Below are 6909 nucleotides of genomic sequence, written 5' to 3'. Positions count from 1 at the left end.
CTGATGGTCCTTTGAAATTGGTATTGAGAAAAAGGCATTGGCCAGATCAATAGCTGCATACCAAGTACCAGGAGATGTACTAATTTGCTCAAGCAATGAAACCACATCAGGAACAGCAGCTGCAATTGGAATCATCACCTGATTAAGTTTACAATAATCCACTGTCATTCTCCAAGATCCATCTGCTTTTTGCACAGGCCAAACAGGTGAATTAAATGGGGATGTGGTAGGAATCACCACCCCTGCATTCTTCAAGTCCTTGATGGTCTCAGTAATCTCTGAAACCCCTCCAGAGATGCGGTATTGCTTTTTATTTACTGTTTTTGTAGGTAGAGGCAGTTCTAATGGCTTCCACTTGGCATTTCCTACCATAATAGCCCTTCCTCCACATGTCAGGGACCCAGTGTGGGAATTCTGCCAATTGCTCAGTATATGTATTCCAATTATGCACTCTGGAACTGGGGAGATCACTACTGGATGGGTTCAAGGACCCATTGGACCCACCGTGAGACACACCTTAGCTAGGACTCCATCAATAACTTGACCTCCATATGCCCCCACTCTGACTGGTGGGCCACAATGATGCTTTGGGTCTCCTAGAATTACTATCAGTTCAGAGCCAGTGTCCAGTAATCCCAAAAAAGTCTGATTATTTCCTTTTCCCCAATGAATAGTCACTCTTGTAAAAGGCCTCAGATCCCTTTGGGGAAGGCTGGGAGAAAGATTGACATTATAGGTTTTTGGCAATGTAGTGGGGTCCTTCCTCAAAGCGACCTAGCCTCCCTTTCATTCAAGGGGTTGTGGGTCTGTAAACTGACTCTCAAGTCTGAGAATTGATTGAGAGGCCATGACTCCGTATTCTGGCAATTCAATCTAGGCTGCTGTTCACGTGACCTAGAATTCTTCTGTCTTTACAAATCAAGTAAATATTTAGTAGGCTTGCCATGTATTTCACTACGAGAAACACCATGAGCAAGTAGCCAATGCCATAATTCCACACAAGTCAGACTATCCTGATTACTGTTCTGACTCTTTTGTCCATTATAGTAACCACACCCACCTTGCCTTTGTCGATTAACTGCTGCCAATTGGTCCCTACTGCCACGGGGTCCAATCAGCCCCATCAGTGAACTTAGTTCAATTAGGGCAGTTCCCACTGTCAAATCAGGTTTACATAAAATAGCAATCACAGCAGTCTTCAAGGATGCTGGAGCTCCTTTCACAAATCTATTCCTCACCCTACTGGTGAAAGGTGTGTCTTCTGGACTCTCCATTTCTCACTCTAGGGGTCTAATCTGATAAATCCATTCTAACAGGCCAATTTCCCTCATCCTCTAGACACCTTTTTCTACATTATACCAAGGCAGTTCTGGTACTTTAATTTGACTTAAGGTAGGCCACCACATAATCCATGCATCAGTCAGCCAACCAAATAAACTATTATATCCTTTCCTAACCTCTCAAGCTGAAACATTGAAGGAAGAATCCGTACTTAGTGGGCCTAGATCAATAATCTCAGACTGATCCAATATTACACTCCTTGCACCATTATCCCACATTCTCAGTTGCCATTTCCATACATATTCTCCAGGCTTCTGTCTGTACATGTTAGCAAAATCAAGTAGGTCTTTTCAGGTGTAGCATACCACCTCCTCAGTGACACTTTATATTTCACCTTTTGGGGCTCGCTTAGACTTAACTTTAGTTATAGGTCTAGCAGCAACAATGGGTGGTTGGGGCAGTTTCTGAGAACTTTCAGGAATCTCTTCCATGGCCTCTGCCTCAGGCAATGACCCAGCAGGAACAGTTGGGCTAATCCCACCAAACTGAGGTGGAGGGAATAATGGTTTTACAGTAATCTCTTCAGATGGGCAGGATTCAACAGAATTTACAAGCTCCATATCCTGATCTTCCTGACTATCTGCCCATATGTCCCCATTCCAGTTTTCAGGATCCCATTTTTTCCCAATCAATGCCCTCACTTTCACTTCAGACACCATTCTACGTTGGTAATTTGATAGGCATTGCAATTCAGCTAATTTTACAATAAGACTCTGGGTTTGGTTATTGGCAATATCAGCTCTGTTACTAGAATATATAAGGCTTTCTTTCAGAGCACAATTGGAAACACTGAGGTCTTTTATGCGGCACTTAAGCCATGACTCAGCAGCCCTGAGTTCATCTCTCTCTTTCAGCACTTTGTCTAGTGTATGTAAGACCAACCAACCGGCTTCCTTATACTCCTCAAGCTGACAAAATTGCAGAAAAGTATCAAATATGCGATCACCCAGAGCCTTACTTCTCACAAGTGCTTTATCTATTGGTGGTACTATTTTGCATATGAATGTTGCCACCTCATGCCACAGACTAGCAGGGCCCTCCTTACTAACAGAGGCAGGATCACTAGTGTCTTTATGATTAATCAAATTGGAGAACCAATTTAGGAAGCCCATCCTTATGATTTTGTCTCTCTAGAACCACTCTAGGTACCAACTTCTGCACTTGGAAATTGACCAAACATGCAATCAAGATGTGCAATCAAGACTCACTCCCAACTCGAAGGGAGTGAGTCTTGCCACAGACATAGTCAAGTTGATTCCTGTGTACTCCATCTGGTGAAGCCCACATATATACCCACCATTTGTGTTGTTTAAAACAAAATATTTGCAGTGAATAAGTCGTTGATCTTGCAAAATTCTATCATGCGATCTCCAGCATTGTTTCTATCACCAAGGCCAAATTTTCCAACTATCAGTCATTCTTCTTTGTTTCCAACTTTTGCATTCTGATTACTAGTGATAATCAGCACATCTTGATTGCATGTTTGGTCAATTTCCAACTGCAGAAGTTGGTAAAAATCTTCAATTTCCTCATCTTTGTCTTTGGTGGTTGGTGCGTAAATTTTTAATAATAGTAGTACTGACTGGCCTTCCTTGTAGGCATATAGACTGACACCTATCACTGACAGCACTGTCCTTCAGGATAGATCTTGAAATATTCTTTGTGATGATGAATGCTACACCATTCCTCTTCAACTTGTCATTCCCAGCATAGTAGATCACATGGTTGTCTGATTCAAATTGGCCAAAACTGGTCCATTTCCACTTACTAATGCCTAGAATGTTGATCTTTATGCATTCCATTTCATTTTTGACAACTTCCAATTTTCTTAAATACATACTTCATACATTCCATCTTCCAGTTATTAATGGATGTTTGCAGCGGTTTCTTCTCAAATTGTGTCATGCCACATCGGTAAATAGAGATCCTGAAAGCTCTACTTTATCCATATCATTAAGGTCGGTTCGACTCTGATGAGGCAGCTCTTTCTCAGTGGCATTTTGAGTGCCTTCCAACCTGAGAGGCTCATCTTCCAGCATTGTATTGGACAATATTTCAGGGCTATTCATAATGTTTTCCAGTAATACATCAGACAGTATTTCACTGCTATTCATAAGGTTTTCCATAGCCAATTCTTTGAGAAGTGGATGGCCTCTTCCTTCTTCTGAGTCTGTCTCAGTCTGGAAGCTCTACTGAACCCCACCCACCATGGGCAATCCTATTGGCTTTTGAAACAGTGGTGGCACAGTCTCCAGCCTCACAGCAACATGCAAGCCACCACAGTACGACAAACAAAGCCAACAGCCAACATTATTCTCAATGGAGAAGGGCTGAAAGCATTCCTTTTGCAAACAGGAACCAGAAAAGGATGCTCTCTATCACCACTGCTATCCAAAATTGTAGGAAGTCTTAGCCAGGGCAATAAGGCAAAAAAGGGAAATGAAAGGAATCCAAACTGATAAAAGGTAAAATGATCCTGCACATGGTATGATCCTATATATAAAAATATCCCAGAGACTCAGTAAGTATATTACTGGAACCAATTGAAAGATTCACCATATTGGCAGGATACAAGATCAACATACAAAAATCAGTTGGATTCCTCTACATCAACAAAGAGATCTCTGAAAAGGAAACAAGGAAAACAATACCATTTACAATCCCTGCCCAAAAGATAAAATACTAATGAATAAATCTTACTAGGGACACAAAACACCTGTACAAAGAAAACTAAAAAACACTACTAGAAGAAACTTAAGTGATCTACATAAATGGAGAACATACCATGCTTATGGATAGGGAGACAGAAAATTGTGAAAATGTCAGTACTATCCAAAGCTATCTACAGTTGCAATGCAATCCCCATCCTGATTCTGTTAGCATTCTTTAAGAATGTGGAAAAATCAATCACTAGTTTTACATGGAAAGGAAAGAGACCTCAGATAAGCAAAACACTACTGAAGAAGAAGAACAAAGTATGAGATCTCACACTGCCCAATCTTAAAACTTCTACTACACAGCCTACTTACTACTATACAGTATCCAAAATAGCCTGGTATTGGTACAAAGACAGACAAGTAAACCAGTGGAACAAAATTGAGAATCCAAAAATAGATCCATCAACTTATAGACAGCTGATCTTTGAAAAAGGACCAAAACTCATTAAATGGGGGAAGAGGGAGAGTCTCTTTAATGAATGGTCCTGGCAATACTGGATATTCATTTGCAGAAAAATGAAAGAAGATTCATACCTTACACCATACTCAAAAACTAAATCAAGATGGATCAAAGACCTAAACATAAATCCTGAAACTATGAAGTTCACCAAAGAAAAAGAAGGGCAAACTTAGGGGTCTTGATTTATGGCATAAATAATCTATCAAACATAATCAATCCAAAATACACACATAGAAGAAGATAAACTAGATGACTGGGACCTACTAAAAATTAAATTCATATGCACATCAAAAGACTTCATCAAAAGACTAAAAAAGAGAACCCACAGATTAGTAATAAATACTTGGCAGCACCATATCCAATAGGGACTTATCTCTCAAATTGACAGAAAACTTCAACATCTCAACATCAAAAAGACAGACAATCCAATTAAAAAGCGAGCAGGGGACATGAACAGACACTTCACCAAATTAGACATTCAGACAGCCAAGAAACACATGAAGGAATGCTCATGATCATTAGCCATTCCAAAAACCAAACTCACTGTCATCAAGTCAATTCTGACCCTGTTGGCTTTCCAAGGTTGTAAATCTTTACAAAAACTGACTTCCCAGTCTTTCTTCTGCAGGGCACCTGGTGGATTCGAACCACTGACCTTCTGTTAGCAATCAAATGCCTTAACCAGTACACCACCAGAGCTCCTTAGAGAGGTGCAAATCAAAACAACAATGAGTTATCATCTCACTGTAGCAATAACAGCAAAGTTCAACAAGACAGAAAATAACAAACGTTGGGGCGGGTGTGGAGAGATTGTAACCCTCATACACTGCTGATGGGACTGTAAAATGGTACAACCACTGTGAAAAATATTATGGTCGTTCCTTAAAATGTTGGAAATAGAAATACCATATAACCCAGCAAACCCACTACTAAGTATATATCCTAAAGAAGTGAGAGCTGGAGCACAAATAGATATATGCACATCCATGTTCATTGCAACACTGTTTACAATAGCAAAGAGATGGAAACAACTTAAGTTCCCATCAACAGATGAATGGATAACCAAACTGTGGTAAATGCACACAACGGAATAATATGCAACACTAAAGAATAATGACGAATTTGCTCATAACATGGGTGAACTTGGAGTACATTATGCTGAATGAAATAAGTCAATCACAGAAGGACAAATATTCTATGAGTTCACTGTTGTAAAAAGTCAAGGAAATGTTTACACATGGAAGGAAACTTTCTTTGTTGGTTACCAGAGATGGGATGGGAGAGAAGGAAAATTGCTAGCTAGATAAGAGACACATATTGATTTGGGTGAAGGGAAAGGCAGTATACCAAAAGCAAGTGACCAGTACAATAACGTTAAGGGAAAAGAAGACCAGAGAGGTGCACAAGAAGTACAGACAACAAAGGTAAATACTTTTACTTATACTGCATTATCAGTAAAAACAAATGTCAATCTATGGGTGGATACATATGTAGACAGGCAGAATGACCAGGTATGGGTAGGTAAAAGGGAATATACCAATGACCATATGTAGGTTTGGCAGATGATATTTCTACATATGTATTTGTATGTGCTATAAGAATGTCTGTGCATATAACAGAGCTAACAGGGGGCAAAATTATAGTAACTTCTCAGCCACAGCCAAACACCTTGAGGGAGTGAGTCACATAGCCTGCAGGCTCAGGACCACAGTTGTGGGGAATATCAAGCTCACTTGGCATAACATGCTACACAAACACAGTGTTCTATATCCCACTTTGGTGAGTAGCTTGTGAGTGGCCATCTAAGATGCAGCAACTCGTCTTTCCTCATCTGGAGCAAAGCAGAGCAAAGACCATCAAAGATGCATGCTAACAATTAGTCCAAGGGACTAGTGGACCACAGGAACCTCAGCCTACACAACCCTGAGACAAGAACTAGATGCTGCCCAGCTACCACTGCCAACCACTCAGAAAGGGATCAAAATTGGAGATCCTGGATAGAGTGGGAGAAAAATGTGAACAAAAATCAAAATCACAAAAAAGACCAAGCTTTACATGCACACAATGGAATACTATGCAACCCTAAAGAATAATGTAGAATCTGCAAAACACCACATAACATGGATGAACTTGGAGGACATTATGCTGAGTGAAATATGTGAATCACAGAAAGACAAATACTGTATTAGTCCATTACTGTAAAAAGTCAAGGAAAGGTTTATATATGGAAGGAATTTTCTTTGTTGGTTACCAGGGGTGGGAGGAGAAGGGTAGATAGGTAGAGATAAATATTGATTTAGGTGAAGAGAAGGGCAATGTACCAAATATGAGTGATCAACATGGTGGCATTGAGGAAGAGGAAGACATAGAGAGGTACACTGGAGGTATAGA

This window comes from Orycteropus afer, unplaced genomic scaffold, assembly GCF_000298275.1.
Source record: "Orycteropus afer afer isolate SDZICR_OR568_19922 unplaced genomic scaffold, OryAfe1.0 scaffold00403, whole genome shotgun sequence".
NCBI classification, from domain to species: domain Eukaryota; kingdom Metazoa; phylum Chordata; class Mammalia; order Tubulidentata; family Orycteropodidae; genus Orycteropus; species Orycteropus afer.
This window is presented reverse-complemented; position numbering follows the sequence as displayed.